The 18289-nt window shown below is 36.6% G+C and overlaps 1 protein-coding gene across 1 annotated transcript in view; it reads right to left on the bottom strand.

Annotated features, from left to right (window-relative positions):
* LOC150108036 (uncharacterized) overlaps positions 1-15595 on the bottom strand; it is a 91725-nt gene extending 76130 nt beyond the window's left edge. Inside the window, exon 1 of the mRNA XM_090415532.1 lies at positions 15509-15595. The gene's annotated coding sequence lies outside the window, so the exon portion shown is untranslated. The remainder of the gene's footprint in view (positions 1-15508) is intronic.
* Between the last annotated feature and the right edge of the window lie 2694 nt (positions 15596-18289).

Below are 18289 nucleotides of genomic sequence, written 5' to 3'. Positions count from 1 at the left end.
GCAGCAAGGACATGAAAGCTCACACAACCGAGCAAGCAAAGGTAGCGTTGACTAGACGAGCAAGCATTGGCCTTTGATACACAACGCAAAGCTCAATTATTGCTGTGCAAGCTTAAGACGTCTTCTGTCTACAAAAATAAAAGCCTAAATGGAATGCTTATAAATGCATGCATTTATTAACAAATAAATATTACTTCCTTCTCAAGTAATGAGCTTGCGCAGCAAGCATGGAGAATTTGCTCCTGTTAACCAGCATCTAAGCCTATATACTAAACACAAAACAGAGTAGTGTAATATGATTTGAACGGGCTGACAGTATGGACAAAAGATAATAAGTGCCTCTTCAATGTAGAAAAACTGTCAAGTTATGCATTTTGAGATGAAAAGATTATAAATTTTATACTACATTTATGGAACTGTATTCTGAGTGATGAAGCTAGAGATTTGGGATGTTGGATAGGAAGATGAATTTCATAGGACATATTGCAAAAGTAGCTCACAGAATTATACAGTTACTAAGAACACACTAACAAGACATTCCTCTTTATCAAGATTTGATATGGCCACATCTATATTACTATGCATGTATCTGGTCACCTTGTCTTGGGAGATGAGAAAGTGGTAGAATGGATCCAAATGTGAGTGACCAAGATGGTGAGTGGTCTGTGAAATACACTGTAAGAAGATACATTGATAAACAGAATACAGGAGGATTTGATAGAAACACTTAAGTTTTATAGGACTGATGCAGAGATAATTTTTCAGCTCTTAGCCAGAGAGGGTAGAACAAGTGGTCATTCCTTGAAATTGAGTAACTGTGTGAGGACCAGAATTTTCACTGGAGAGTTTAAATAAGTGGAATTTGTTGCCAGTCTATTGTGAATGAAAGGTCATCATCATCAATTTCCTGATATGTACCCTCATGAGGTGTTCAGGCTACTATGACAGAATTACATGGTTAAGTTTTTTGTCAACATTCCAATATTGTCATATCTAACATTTCATGCTTCTAAGGCACTTCTTACTGAATTAAATCCACCTAGACCTTGGACTTCTTCTGGATCTCTTTCCTGACATCTTAGCATCTATTTAAGTTGCCATACCACTTTAGATTAGCTCAGCTTACAGATTCTTGAATGCTAATAATGTCAAGTTTCTTTCTAATATCTTCATTTTTAATATGAAACTGTCATTGATGCAACCTCTTCAGTCTCCTAATTTTTCTCAGAACCCTCATATCTATGGTCTCTATTCTTTAATCAAGTGATTTATTTCTAACCCAACTCAGATCCATAACAAAAACTGGTTTGAACACTGTCTTGTTTGTATACTGCTAGTTTGATGTTTTGGTTAATTTCTCTCTCTTACTCCATATAAATTATTTAGCTGTCCACCCACCATACCAGTTTTGCTTATTCGGTCTATTTGTTCTGTGAACAGAGAAGTAAGGAGCAGGTTCTTTGCATGGAGAGTGGTTGGTGAGTAGAACGCATTGCCTGAGTGTGTTGAGAATGTAGACACACTGAAAGTTTAGAGCACAGTTGGATGAGCATTGCGTGCAATAGTGTATCTCCCATAATGAGTCTCTGATTCCATGGAGGTCAGATATTAATAATAATAATTTCCAGATTTAACCTGACATCTTCATTAAAAACAGTGCCTAAATAGCTGAAATATCTTACTTGTTTTATGAGGATCTCCATTCAAAATGCAGTTGACGTGTTCAACGTTTCTGCCTATTTTCAGAGTTTTTGTCTTTTTAACTGCTGATTTTCATGCCCAATTTGTTACAGCTGTTATTCAATTTAGTTAGAAAATCCTGAAGACTTGCACTAGATGTGTTTAGGAGTACATCTGCATAAAGCAAAGAGCTAAGCTTGATATCTCCAATTCTAATATCAGATTTAATGCCACTTTCTTTCATAATGCATATAGATGATGAATAAGAGTGGCAATAATGTGCATCCTTATGTTACCTCTGATTTTATATCAAACTATCTTCCTGTATTTCCTTCAATTCTAGCTGCTAACTTACAAATATGTATTGCTGTGTATAATGTTCCAATTACCCTATATAATTGTAATGTTTTGAAAAGCTTTTCTCTGAGTACCTAGTCATACGCCCTTTCCAGATCAATAAAACTTAAGTGTAGATCTTTGTCATATTCTCATGATTTCTCAACTATTTGTTGTAAAGTGAAAATCAGATCTTGATGACCTCTATTTGGCCTGAACCCAGCTTGTTCCTCAAGTTTCTCTTCCACAATCTTTCTCCACCTCCTTTCAAATATGCTGCATAAATCTCAGGATGCTTAATAGAGAAATTCCTCTGTAATTCTCATATTCAGCTTTATTCCCTTTTTTTTTTTTATAGATGGTAACTATTCGAGCTCTACTCCAATCATCTGGAATCCAACCTTCTGAGAAGATTCTCTGAATTATGCAGTCTAGCCACTGCAAAACTTTTATAGCACATACTTAAGCATTTCTGGTTGAATATCATATCCTCTAGCTGCCTTTTCGCATTCCAAGTATTGGATGATTTTTGTCTATCTCAAGTATTGATATGTACTCCTCTTTCATTCCACTTGAAAATGTATGGTTCAGAGAATGAAATGTATGACAGATATTATGCAGATAGTGGGGTTCTCCAATGATGAGTCTCATGACTCCATGGAGGTTTACATATAATAGTAATAATTTTCTTTCAGAAAATTTTTAAAATATTTTTATTAAAATCAAAATGACTCCACATTTAATGGCAATTCTAAATACTAATTTTGTTAAATTTCATCTGGCAAGAGATATATTATTATAATTTAAAATAATTTTACCGAATGATATCAGTAAAACGGTCAAATATGGAAGGATAGTACAATTAAAGTGGAGTGGAGGAACTGTTCGTGAACCAGTCAAGAACCGAAATGGAAAATTACTGCACTTTATATGTATATGACCAAATACATATAAAGGTTAGCATACATGATTAATAAATTCTGTGAATCCATTGCAGATCTCTTAGCATACATCACCCCCCCCCCTCTGTCCACATATCTTCAAACCATGGAAATGTTTCTAGAGCATTTGATCAAGTATATTAGTGAGGCCTGGTTAGTAAAATGTCATCCTTTGATCTATCTTCCTCAATCTGTAACTGGGTTAGCTTCTCTCTAGTCAATCACTGCATGTCACACTTAATGGCTTCTTCTTTTCAAAATCCTCCACCAAGGCAGGAGTACTCTCTAGCTCTGTATAGTCATATACCTCTGTTTCTCTTATACATAAATGTCCCTTTCTAACTGACCAATAATCCTATCCATCATTCTGGTGATGACAGTACACACCATCCCTCCACTCATTCAACAATGCAATGCACAACCATGTTCAAGATCTATTGCCTTAAAGAATGATCTCTATATCATTCTTCAATAGGGTAAGGATAACCTAGTCCTTCCTTCAAGATACCCTTCAGTGCTACTAAAATGTAGTCTTACCTTATCTTCCTTAAATTTGATAATACATAAATCACCAGACAGGTTATGATTTCTCTGACATTAACGCATCACATCAATAGCTTTTTCAACTTCTAAACTAGGGCATCCTTTTCTGCTCAAGATGCTACTTTCACTCATTAAGCTTCTAACTCTGTACAAATCATAAATCTGCCCAAAAACATCTTAAAAAATTCTTAATGCTGTTCCAAAGGAGAGCAATTTGCTTATAGATAGTCTCACTCTGACCTCAAACATTATCTTACAGATAGTCTGTTGGAAGTTTATTTTGCACTTGATTAGACTATAATAAATTTAGTTTGATCCTTTATCCAAGCCAAGTGTAAGCAAACAAAGTTTGCACCTAAAAATATCTTCAGGACTGAGGTAAGGTGGTGCAACACCAGGCAACTCTGAACAAAGCTCTCATCACTCCTTGCCTCAGTATCTCCCATAATGCAAAGCACATCTGCTCTTCCCTTAATGCATAGCAGTATACATGTCTGCAAGGAGATGTGCTTTGCATTATGGGAGATACTGAGGCAAGGAGTGATAAGAGCTTGGTCCACCTTTGCTCAGAGTTGCACCAACTTACCTCAGGTTGCACCTGAAAATATCCTGAAGATATTTTCAGGTGCAAACTTTGTTTGCTTACGTGGATAAAGGATTAAACTAAATTTATTGTAGTCTAACCAAGTGCAAAATAAACTTCCAACATCTTTCTCTAAATCCAGAGTAATTCAATAATATTTACCTATACCTGTTGGCAACTCATATAGGTAAATATGACCTCTCCTATTGCTTCTGCTTTAGTATCTCCACGTTTGGGTCTGCCTCCCACTGACAAGACCTCAATAAAGGTCGAAACCGGTCTGGGTAGTGGCCCTTCCCATAATGCATAGCAGTATACATGTCCGCAAAGAGATGTGCTATGCATTATGGGAGATACTGAGGCAAGGAGTGATAAGAGCTTGGTCCACCTTTGCTCGGTGTTGCACTACCTTACCTCAGTCCTGAAGATATTTTCAAGCACAAACTTTGTTTGCTTCCACTTGGATAAAGGATTAAACTAAATTTATTATACAGGTGGTCTGTTAAGCTGCAAGTATGTTCTACAGGTACTGTCACAGGTACACTCCACCAACCTTACATCCATCATTATCCTGCATTCCAATGGTCCTGTTAAAATATGAGCAGCACTTTTTTATGGTCCAACTTAAAAAACTTGCTTCTCCTCTTTTTTACTGCATCTGCCTCTAGAACAGCATTCTTCACAAAGTATTCTCCAGCCACTACAACCTCCACATTTTCATGAAAAATACCGCAGTACAAAACATCTTCAGCGAGTATAATAGAATGATAAGAATTAAGCATAATTAGTTCAAAAAGTTCAAGTTTAACATCACTCTAAAAGCTCAACCTCATTCTAGACAATCATCCAATCTGTCATAAGATGTCATATTCCCTGCTGGAACAAATGTTTCACATGAAGTGCCCTGTTATGAAATTATGATTTAATTAACAATCGAAATCAACATTGATTAAACAGCACTTCTGATCCCATTGAGTGATCAGATAGAGGATAAAGCCATGTTGCATATTTGGTGAAATTGAGGGCCTGGTCTATTTTGGACTGGTTTCAAAAGAGCATTGATAATAGTAAGTATATTATCAATGTCATGTCATCAATCTCAATTTTCAATTAAAATTATTGAAAGACAGAGTGCATGGTGTTCTATGCAAGATCTACTTAGCACTGGTCAAGTGAAAGTGAATACTCCTCCTCCAACATTGGCAAGACTGTACAATACAGGAGTCTGGTTACTAGAAAAACACAGAACAAAAATCAAAGCAGCATCTGCTATGAAAGTGATTATCACTTATTTCAACTGGTACTCACTTCTTGCAAGGATAGCACACACCCAAGAGGAAATCAAACTTTTCTTGAGTTCTTTGCTTCTAAGAAAAACAAAATGGCCAATATTTTGGATGAAAATTTTTCAACTGTAATTTTGTGAGTACTATGCTACTTGTATACAGAGGCAGTTGATTTCATATCAAATTATTCCATTAATCCAAAATCACGGCACACTTCCTTTTGGACATTACTATATTTGAAAAAATTTGTTGCAACTATTTCTTATCCAAATTAGATCACTATTACAATGATATACCATTTTGCTACATGTATATGGATATGTGACTAAAAAAAAAACCACATTTGATATCTGTAGATACTATATGGTCACTCCCATATCTCACTGGATTTTGGGAGTGAAGGCTTCTGCTAGAAGAAGTCGTTGATGCCTTTTCCACACAGAGTTAGTAGGACAATCACAAACATTCATGCCCATGGCAGAATTCGAACCAACAGCCTCTTTGGCTGGAGAGTGGACTCCTGGCATTAATTTAGCTCTTACTATTTCCATGGGTCTCACTCCCTATGATAAATACATTACCCAACAATAAAGTTGAAACTGGTCTGGTAGTTAACTTTCCTGCAATGAAGAAAAATATCTCTACATACAAGTAAGTTTGGTCACAAAGATACTTCAACTGCATCTTTTGCTCACTCATGGGTAAATAATAAAAACACAGTCCTAGACTTGGACTCCATTCCAAATCCTAGCATAAGTTAGAAATGCCAAAATTTGAAAGGTTTTTATGTTACAATTTGTTAAGCCGAAATTTCAAATGAAATTTGTCATGTTTTTATGTCACATCTTCATTGTTTTGAAACATCCAACAATGTGTTTGCCTTCATGAGACAATTTTATCATTTCAGAATTACAACAATCAAACTCAGTGTCGACCATTAGAACAGTACGTGTTAGCATTCATTACTGAAATTAGCATAACTTGCATGTCATGACTAAAATAAAATATAGTAAATATTTTATTTTCATTTCGTGATTTTGAATCATTAAAGTGAGGTTCATAAAGAACCAGCATGCCAGCCCGGAACTCGGGGGGGGGGGGGGGGGTTAAGCATCGTAGCTGCCAGGGGGGAAGAACCCCCTCACCTAGTGTGTGTGTGTGTGTGTGTGTATATATATATGGTTTTGGGGGTACTTAAGGGTCAAAGATGTATAACTGAGAGGAGACCTCATCCAGGAATGCGTTAGCAGAGCTAATCTCAGGTGGTATGGTCACTTAAACAGAATGGGCAAGGAAAGATTAATAAAACAAGTGTTCTCTGCCAGGAAAACAACCCAGAGGAAGATCAACATATAGGTGGATTGATATGGTACAATGTGCCTTAGACAATAGAAATATAAGATCTGATAATGTTGGAGTCTTGACAAGTAACAGACTGATTTGGAGGAAAATTGTAGATAGGAAGTTAGTAATGATGTAAATTTTTCACGTAGTACTATCATATCCTGTACACCCCCTTGAAGGTACATGTCAAGAATTTGATGATGATATATGGTTTGTGTGTGCATGCACACACTTTTTTTTTTTTCAAAGAAATAAGCATACTAAAAAAATCCAAAAATGAAAAAATATTATCATACAGCAGATAAAGCAGTCGTTAGATTTTGTAATCCTAGAGTCAAAAATAATATATGATTAACAAGTTTGCCATGAGCAAGGGCAAATCATGGTATGTGCTTCCAGGAAAACCAAAACTATGTTGACGGAGGCTGGGGGAATGCATTTCAAAACAAATTACAAACCAATAATTAAGGTAAATTCCATATTTAGTTGGTATATTTAAATTAACTAATAATAAACAGTCTGTATATGTAGATAGCTTAGTACTGGAGTGAAAATAACTATAATAATAATGAAAAAACATTTCCCTCCCCAAATGAACAATCATGCTACACTGACCCATGCAATATCAAATAAAAATAAATTTATTTTTATTTATTTTTTGTGACAGGTCAGTTGTCAGAAGTCAAGGAGTGATTTTTAACTTTCAAATATAATTTGAAAAGTACAGTAATCCTTTCATTAACCAACCACAGTTGGACAAATGAAAACAATATGTTTTCATTTTATATGAATATGATAAATAAAAAGTAAATGAGATTGTAACTGTAGTAGGTACCAATGAGTTAACTAGTGATAAGTTCAGTATGAGAGAAAACATGAAAGGGTTGATGGAAGATGAGAGAGTGAAAAGTGAAAAATAGTAAGTATATTATCTCGGTATGATAAAAATGAATTAAGAAGAAAGGCTATGATGGCAAATGATCAATGCATAGGCCATGTAGAAGGAATGGACGCTAGTTTTTGGATAAGTGGTGTGAGTCTGAGGGAAGATTAGATTTGTATAAGTGGGATGGCCTACACTTGAATGCATTTGGGTATCAGGAGTTTTGAAAAATTAATAACTGGTATGAAACCTAAAACAAAGTCAGGGAAACAATTATAATGGGAGGAATGGCGAGAATATTATTACTACGTGACATCTCCAGGGAGTCCAAAGACTCATCGAGGGAGGACACCTACTCTTCAACTCTCCATCTCCACTGCATCATACTGCCCACTGGTATGCTCACTAGTATTTTCACAGACAATCACAAATATCCATGCCCACAGCAGGATTCAAACCTGCAGCCTTTTGGCTGGAGAGCAGATATGCTAACCACTCGGCCAACCAGGTCGGCAATATGAGTGTAAGCATAACAATGTTATATAATTGTGCTAATGAATGCTAACCAATTATATATGTGTAAGCAAACAATGTTATATAATTGTACTAATGAAGGGAATGGTCATTATCATGGAAATGATTATGAGGAGAGAACGATTTCTACTTTGTGTTCATCTGGTTTAGACCCATCAAATGCAAAGATTTCTACATGTATAAGGCACTAGAAAAGAATAGAGATCTATTCTTTTCTAGTGCAATCCACTGACATTGCCAGTGGATTGCAAGGGGATATTCAGTTGTTTGCGGATGATGCGAAGCTGGGAAGGATTATTAGTAATAGTGCAGATGTGGTAGCCCTGCAAGAGGATTTGAATAAGCTAGATAGATGGGCAAATGAATGGGGGTGTCAGTGTAATGCAGCAAAATGTAAGGTCTTGAGGTTTGGAAAACATCGATGGGATGCTGCATACTCTATAGGAGGAGTTATACTGGAGGAAGTAGGGGAGACAAGAGATCTGGGGTTGATGATTGATAGAAACCTGAAATTTAGGGGACATATTGCAAAGGTGGTGAAGGTAACACAGAGGATTGCTGCAATTATGAGGACACTGACCTGCAGAGATGAAAGGGTTATCATTCCGTTGTATAAGTCTCTGATCAGACCACACTTAGACTATTGTTCTCAGATTTGGTCCCCAGGATTTGAAGGGGATAAATTAACTGTGGAAAGGATACAAAGACGGATGACAAAGATGGTTTCAGGACTGTACAAGGATAGTTATGAGGATCGGCTGAGAGAATGTGGACTGCAGTTTGGTGGATAGAAGGAGAGGTAATATGATTGAGACATTTAAACTGTTGAGAGGTGGTTACAGGGCTGACACTGGGGAGTTCTTTCACTTGGTTGAACAGCAGGAAGGAGTGATGACAAGAGGCCATCCCTGGAAGTTACGAAAGGAAACTGTGAGCAAGAGGGTGAGGAGTGGTTGAATCGTGGACTGCATTGCCTGATGGAGTGGTGAGAGCGAGAACGGTCAATGAGTTTAAGGAGTGGTATGACAGACTGTGTTTCTTAAGGGGGACCTCCCCTCGATGCACTTGACAGACTTTATGTTCTTAGGAAGGACCTCCCACAATGAGTCTTTTGACTCCATGGGAGCCTAAATAATAATAATCTGCAAGCAGTCCAACTGTGTCATGCAAACTGCAGACAAGAGTATACAAAAGAACAACCAGGTAGATTATGTCTATACATGAATGCTACGAGTATCAGAAACAAAAAGATAGTTTGTTGCCTTGATCATTATGTTGGGATCTCAGATTGCAAGCATTAGTGAGACCTGGATATCAGAATCAGACATACTAACTGGTATTTAGTGTAAAGGGTACATTTTTAGGAAGGATAGACATGATAGGAGGGGGGGGGGCTTGCCGCTAATGATATTAGGTGAAGTGAACCCAGTTAGTCTTGAGACCTATGATTGTAGTACTAGTAACAGCATTTCATGTGGCAATGAATTTGAAGCCATCTGGTGTGAGATGGCTTCAAATTCATTATTCACACAATAATTGTTATACTTCTACATTGAACACATTCAACAATGAGGCACACACAGCTACCTCTAGCAACCCATTCCATCCATTTACCATTCTACAAGCAAAAAATTTAGTCCTCATATCTAGGAATGATCCCCTTGTTCTCTCATTGCTCAAAGCGCATTGAAAAAAGTCTTGTCAATCTTATGTAAACCCCTTTAATAGCTTATGTTTCTATCATATCCCCTCTTTTCTGAATATTAACTAGCCTTTGTAACCCACGGATCTTCAATCTGTCCTCAATAATTCAGGTTAATGGATGTGTAGAACACCTGCCTTAACCAGAAGTCCCAGAAAATCAGGAAAGCTTAAGACTCATCATCAACAACTAGCAATGACTGAGAATGGATAAGAATGAGATCACTGTCTACAGATTTCATATGCGACTATATTAAGATATACTGCAAAGTGCAATACTTAAATTTTTAAGCTAGTTTTTATTATAACACCTCCTGGAGCCAGAACTTAAGGAACATCTGTAAATCAAAAATCATTTATGGATTATTCAGGATCATGCTTTAGTAACTTGATTTTATTTTATAGGAGGGTGACTAATGTATTGGATGGGAGAGATGCTTATGAAATGTTTTACGTGGATTTTGCTAAAGCATTTCATTGAGTACCACATGATTAACTACTGTTCAAACTGGCAGGATAGTGTTGGATAGTTATTTGGTAGCTTGGTTGACTATTAGGAGCCAGAGAGCTTTGTATTGAAGTGCAGTGTCCCCAAAAAGGAAGTGCCGAGAGGTACTACTATTGTTTAACTTATATATCAATGATATAGTTCACAAAGTGAAGGAGATATTTAGTTATTTGCTGATTATGCTAAACTAGGAAGAGTAATGCCAGGAAATTCTGATGAGTTGCTGTTACAAGAGAATTTGAATAGGGAATATCAATTCAATATTGCTAAGTGTAAAAGTTATGCACTTTGGCCATAAATGGAATAAGGTTTACCACACTGGAGGAACTTTGCTTCAGGAGGTGGAGGAAGCAAGGGATCTGAACAAGTAGACAAGGAACTGAAGTTCAGGGAAAATATTGTGAAAGTTGTAAGGGTTACAACAACAAAAAAAAAAAAAAAAAAAAAAAACCGCTGCTATAATGCAAAGAATGCTGACATGTAAGGATAAGGAAGTGATAGTTCCACAATATAAGGTACTGATTAGGCCTCATTTGGATTTCTGGCACAGACAGGGAAACATTGAAGAGAGTGCAGAGGCAAATAACTAAGACTGCCTCAGGACTATGGAATATGGCTTCAGAGATTGGCAGATGGAAGGAGGAGGGGATAATATGATTGAGACGTATAAGTTTGGTGAGAGGAACCTACCAAACAGATACAGGGAAATTATTGCATATGATAATAGGTGATGTAAGAACTAGAGTTCATGTGAGAAAAGAGGAGAAAAAGATTTTTTCTTGGAGGGTGGATGAATGCGTAGACATTGCCATAATGGGTAGCAAGTGCATCGACACTGATGTGTTCAAAGAAAGGTATAATAGTTATTGTGGTCTGTGAGTATTTTACCTCCCTCAATGAGTCTTTAGACTTAACACTAATACCAATTATGGGTGATGGATTACATTCCAATTCATCACTATTTAAATATTATTATGATATTATTTATATGTGTACTCCATGGAATCAAAAGACTCATCGTAGAAGACCCACTCTATCCATTAATACAATACCTATCTTATATCTCCTTAAACCTATTCACTGTTGGGGGACTCGCAACCACCTCTGGCAATCCATTGCACTCATTCAGTACAGAACCTAGTCTGCATACCCTTCATGTTGGTGGTTTAATGGAATATTAACAGCACTGAGAAAGGATTAAAACTAATTTTAATACTTCCAATATTTCGTCTCCGTCACAGAGACATCTTTGGGGATTACAAAAACTTTTTGTAACAACACACACAAATACAATACAAAGTGAAACTAAAGTCCTATCTAGGTGGCACACCCTCTATGGGCATTTGCAGGTGGCCTGGGATGTAAAGAGAGATTTTTATTTGTGTGTGTTGTTACAAAAAGTTTTTGTAATCCCCGAAGATGTCTCTGTGACGGAGACGAAATATTGGAAGTATTAAAATTAGTTTTAATCCTTTCTCAGTGCTGTTAATATTCCATTAAACCTAACATGAATTCTTCACAGGCACTTAAGCCTCAACACACACGTATTCTGCATACCCTTACTAACCACACTCTTAGACAAGTGTGACCCCTTGTTTCGCCCTACTCCTCACGTACTGAAAAATTTCATCTATGTCAATCTTATAGAATTCCTTTAGCAACTATACGTTTCTATCATATCCCTTTTCTCCTCTGCCTGTCAGCTAAACTCTGCTACCCACACACCCTTAATCTATCCTCATAGGGAACATTCCACAGACTTGTCACAAGCTTAGTCACTTGTCTCTGAATCCTCTCCACCACATCCCGATCGCAAGAAACAGTAGTCATCTGTGCACAGTAGTCACCAGGTAGTTGAATCACAGTCTTACAAAGAGGAGTAATATCCTCCTTATCTTTACTTGTCAATGTGTTCTTCATCATTCAAGTAATTCACCAAGCTATTTTGCCAGCTCTTGCAATATGTCTTCTGAATTTCAAATTTCTATCCACCATCACTCCTAGATCCCTAGCGTCATTAATTTCCTGTAAGCTAGCACCATCAATATGATACAAAATATGAGTCTTTTCATCCCAAAGTGCATTATCTTACATTTTACAAAAATGAATTGACAATCATTATTCTTTGTACGCACTGCCAATTTATTTAAATCATCCTGTAAGATATCTACATTACCTTTATCAACTATTGCCCTGCTTAGTTTTGCATCATCAGCAAACAACTGAGTATGAGGATAGATTGAGAGAATGTGGTCTTCAGAGCTTCATATGGAAAGAGGAGGGAGGGGGATATGATTGAGCCATAAGCTGTATGAATCATTATTATTATACAGGCATCTCCATGGACTCAGTAGACTCATCAGGGGAGAACCAAACTATCCAACAATATCTCTCATGTACCTCTTTTTTGAACTCATTGATGGATGAAGCACTCATAACTGAGTCAGACAATGTATTCCATTCGTTCACCACTCTCCAAGCAAAAAATCTAGTCCTCACACATTTGTTAACCACACTTTTACTTAAATAATTTCCAGGGATGGCCTCTTGTTCTTCACCACTATCCCACTGTTGAAATATTTCCCCTGCATCAATCTTATAAAAACCTTTTAGTAACTTAAAACGTTTCTATCATATCCCCTCTTCTCTGCCTATCAACCAAATTCTGTAACTCACTAATTCAATCTATCAATGTAGGAAGCATTCCTTGCACCACTCACCAATTTGATCACTCACCTCTGAATCTTTTCTTCCACTTCCTCTTCTCCAAAGAATCCAGGCAACTAGACCTGGATTCTTTGGAGAAGAGGAGTGGACAGTAATCGAGATGTGGACATATCAGTGCCTTATAAAGAAGAATAATAACTTCTTTATCTCTGCATGTTAGTATGTTCTTCAATAACCAAGTAATCCTATGAGCTATCTTAGACACTTTAGCAATATGCCCTCTGAACTTCAACTCTATCAACACCAAATCCCTAGATTCATCAATCTCTTGACGTACAGTTCAATGTGGTACACAGCTTGTAATCTTTTAACCTCAAAATGCATAACTTTACACTTTTCAACATTGAACTGACATCCATTATCTTTTGTCCACACTGCCAGCTTATTTAAATTATCCTACAAGCTGTCTATATCAGCTTGATTAATTATTGCACTACCCAACTTTGCATCATCAGCAAACAACTGAATATCTCCTTCAAATCATTTCCTGTATCATTTATGTACAAATTAAACAATAATGGTCCAAACACAGAGCCTTGTGGCACACCACTGGTCACCTGTTTCATCCTGGACCCTGCTCCTCCAAACACTACTTTCTGGTATCTGTCCATAAGCCATATCCATTTGTTCTAATTTGCATAACAGTATTCCATGGCAGTATCACTGTGTAGTCATTCCCCTTGTCCAACTCAGCTGTCACTATTATAAAAATTTACTAAGGCAAGACCGACCTTTAATAAAACCCATTTTGTCACCCATAGTGTATCTCATTCTTATCCACCCATTCCTAAATAATTTTACCACCATTCACAAGACAGTAATTGGCCTGTACTTATCTATTGCAGTCTTGGGGCCTCCTTTATGCAAAGGAACTATATTATCTCCCTTCTATTTCCTAGGGACCTTACCAGGGCTCAGACTTAAGTTGAATGGCCAAGTAAGAGGCGTTGACAATTCCTTTGCACATTCACATAATACCTGAGTTGACATCCCATCCAAACTACAGCAGTATTTGCATTTAAATTCTACAATATCCTAAGTACCTTTGATTCATTAACTTAAATTCTCATATCAGTTATTGCTACGTAAAACGGATAAATATCCTTACATGGATATAGACTTTTTAAAAGTCGTCACTCAGTAACTCTACTATTACATCTGACTCACTCACCTTGCTACCATTAACATATACTAAAGTTATCCTTCCAAAGTCGTTCTTCCTTTTACTTGCCATAGTGAAAAAATTCTTTGGAATTTTCTGCGACATGTTTGGCTAAGGTCTTCTCATAATCTCATTTAGCCTTCCTTACTATGCTGAGAATTGTACTGCTCGTGACTGTGCTGATCACCTTTCTCCTAAATCCTCCAAATATTCTCTTTTTTTTGCAGATACATCTAATACTACTACTCATCCATCTAACACCTACCTTATTTATCTTCCTGACCATGGGAATACATTTTAAGCATGGGTCTTCTGAATCCATGACCAGATCCAACACTCTCACACCATAAGCCCCTTCAGTTATACTGTTTCAAGTAATTAACTCTTGGAAGGTGTATGAATTCCATTTTTTTTTTTTTTTTTGGCACGTGATCTTTCCTCTTTCCAGGTGATATCACCATAGTCAAACACCCCTTAATAATTACTCAGCATGTACTCATTGTATTAATTTGTTGATGCATGTCTTATACATCACCTCTTGTACCCCTCCCCCAGCCTATAACAGCAACCACTGTATATTTGGTTCCGTTGGCCACTATTTCACACCAGATCACCTCGAATGAATTATCATTCACATGTCCATCTTCTTGATATCCTACTTCTTTTGAATGCAGCAATTCAGCTATCGTCTGCAATACTCTTACCCATTCTATCTTCTCTATCCTATTTGAAAATACTGTACCCATCGCATTCAATTCCAATAACCACATCATCTGCTGTCCGCCAAGTTTCATTAATGCCTATAACTTTTGGCGAGATTGCACTGACTAATGCCAAAAAAGTCTTCCCTCTTATTTCGAATGTTTCTTGTATTAGCATACAAAAACTGTAGATTCCCTTTAGTTCTTATACTACCTTTACAACTGATATACATTCTAGTATATGGCCAAATTATATTGTTAACTGAATTACAAAATTAAAATAGAAAAAATGTATATAAATATCGTTATCAAGGCGATATTCCACTGAAAAGAGAATGAAGCAACATTCCAATGTGACTTTTATTAGCATGAAACAAACGAAGCTGTTAAGCCCACCTCGCCTTGCACTGAAAGCTACTGAGGAAAACTTTCATTGAGTAGCAAGAAGAAAATCAGCCAAGTGTACGTACTCTTAACATCGTCGTAACTAAAATACTTGTAAACATTTTTCTGCAATTATAATAAATAAGTATCAAGCGAATCAGCTTTTTTTTCTCGCCTATACACAAACAAACATACTTATCTACTGCGACTAATCTACTCTTTGCTGTTTGTAATACCCGGTTGTCGTGACGTCATTCATGAAGTCGCAATGATTTAAAAAATATATATATTTCTCTGGCAGATATCAGACAGTGGACTGGTATGAACTCTTCAGAGACTGCTGAGAATAGCTCAAAATTTGCCAAGGTGGTCGCCGACCTCCGATAGGAGATGGCACTCAAAAAAAGAAAGAAGAAAGAAAGATATATTTCTCAAATATCAGTATGCCAAAATATTATGCACAAATTATATTACATGTAGTCATACAATTAAATATTAAAAAAAATAGCCAGATTGTAGATGATGTAAGATTTATTCCCAATCCAATATTCTTCCAAAAATGGCTTGTTTAGTTTAATATTATAACATAAGTTTTAAAAGAGGTTTACTATCCCTTATGTACAAGGCATCAGTGAACGTATAGCAAAAGTTTTAAAACCACTGAATATTTTTGTTGCCTTTCGACCGTTTAGAAAAATCTCCAACTTTCTCACTTCTCCTAAGGACAAGTTTCCACATCTTAATCATCCAGGTGTCTACCAGATTCCGTGCTCTTGTGGATTATCTTATTTCGGACAAACGGGAAGATCCGCCTCTATTCGGCTAGAAGAACACCAATCTTATATTGGAGAAAGACAAGAGCTCTTCACAAAAGTCAGTTTCTCATGGAATGCCTTTATAAAGAAACATGTGAAACTCTACTTCATTCTCCTAACTTAAACAGATCCGACGGCTTACGTCTATCCCCTTTATGGGAGATAGTACTTTACAAATCAGCTAATCTTTCCTAACTTTTTATTGTATTAATTTTTTTTTTTTTTTAGGAAAGTTATTGACCTTTTTAGTTATCTTACACCAGCTACTTAGGCGGCACTTTTTGGAATTGTCAGTTAGTGTTTAATTATGAGCTTAACGTACTGAAGATGCCTGTGACACACAAGCGAAAATTATACTAATAAATAATCTTTCTACGTGAGTTTTTTTCCGTTATTTATTGTGTACCAATATTATAACATTCTTAAGCAGGAGTTAGGCTTATGGGCACAAGAACTCAAGATGGTGGAGGAACATAAAAAAAAAAAAAAAAACTGCTGTATTAAAATTGTAGGATCAACAATCTTATCAAACATATTTTACAGTAGAATATATAAGATATGTAAATAATGTTACTTCCCTTTCACTCTTTAATCCCTTATTCAAATACCTCCAATTGTGATCCAGAATTGACACCCATCCCGTATCGCCTATATAAACTATTATATTCTACCGGCATCTAACCAATAGCATGGAAGCAAGCATACTTCCAGCCTACCCAAAAAAGGAAGATAAAAGTAAGCCATCTAACTATCAATCCATTGCTCTAACCTCAGTACTATCGAATGTGATGGAGGAGGAAATTTGTTGCCAAGAGATCTTAGATGTAAAGGAGGAAAAGCGTGGGTGAGAGAACAGAACTCTGGGGACTACAGCTTTCTTCATTACTTGGAGACTCAACAGTTAATTAGCGATCACCAATATAGATTCCACCTTTCTCGCTCTGCAGACAACCTCCTAACTAATCTCACCTGCCTTTGGAGAAACTCCTGTTATTGCTCTGGATATTTCAAAGGAATTTGATCATTAGACATATGAAGAGCCAAAGGCTTCAATTCGGCGACATATAACTTGTTTAAGTTAAGGGATATATATCCCATATCGTTTCTTAGTCGAATAAGAAACTCAAAGAGTTTCATGCCGAATATAGTAAAAACTATATAAAGTTTGGCGATTCCAAGCGTAAGCAAATACCTGGATACTGCAGCAACTGACCCATAAGGTAGGGTAGTGCAAGCTGAGGCAACTCAAGTCTAAGGTGGAGCAAGTTCAGGTCACTATTCTTGATGTTTACATTATGTAAATATCATAGTTCACATTATGGGTAAATATCAAGAATAGTGATCGGAACTTGCTCCACCTTTGACACGAGTTGCCTCAGCTTGCACTACCTTAAGGGTCAGTTGCTGCAGTATCCAAGTATTTGCTTACGCTTGGAATCGCTGAACTTTATATAGTTTCTACTATATTCGGCATGAAACTCTTTGAGTTTCTTATTCGGCTAAGAAACGACATGGGATATATATCCCTTAACTTAAACAAGAATTTGATCATGTCTGGCACTGAAGCCTCCTGCACAATGCCATCTTATGGCCTCCCTTCTGCGCTCTGTAATTAAATTGCCAGGTTCTTTAGTGGCGTTGATTGTGTGTCATGGTGTATGGCTTCTCTCATCAGATTTCTCCATCAATGCTGGAGTACCCAGAGTTCTATTCTCTCACCCACACTTTTCCTCCTTTACATCAAAGATTTTTGAAATATCCAGAGCAAATAAGGTGAAGACAACTTATTGGGTTAAGGTAAATTTCAATGCAAAAAAAAAAAAAAAAAAAACTGAAGGCTATCTTATTACCCACAAGAAAAATCTCATCCCTTCTCACTATTAATAATGTTCTAGCTTCCTTTCAAGATCAGCTTTCTTCTTGGGTTCACTGTCGCATTCACTTTATCCTGTCAAATATACTTACATAGTAATAAGAATCTCCTGAGCCTCTAAAAAGCTTGATGGGTTTTTTTTCGTTCTAAACATTACTTCTCTTAGTCTCAAATCCTAACATATAGTTTTCAGATCCTACTAATCTTGAAATACTATTTCCACATTTCAGATGGAGCACCGAAGATCTCCCTAAGAATTCTTGATGATATCCAGAAGGTAATTACTCT

This window comes from Typopeltis vanoorti, chromosome 3 (genome assembly GCF_054136105.1).
Source record: "Typopeltis vanoorti isolate ZY-2024b chromosome 3, IOZ_Tvanoo_1.0, whole genome shotgun sequence".
NCBI lineage: Eukaryota > Metazoa > Arthropoda > Arachnida > Uropygi > Thelyphonidae > Typopeltis > Typopeltis vanoorti.
Note: the sequence above shows the minus strand (reverse complement) of the source record. Positions and strands in the feature narration are given on the sequence as shown.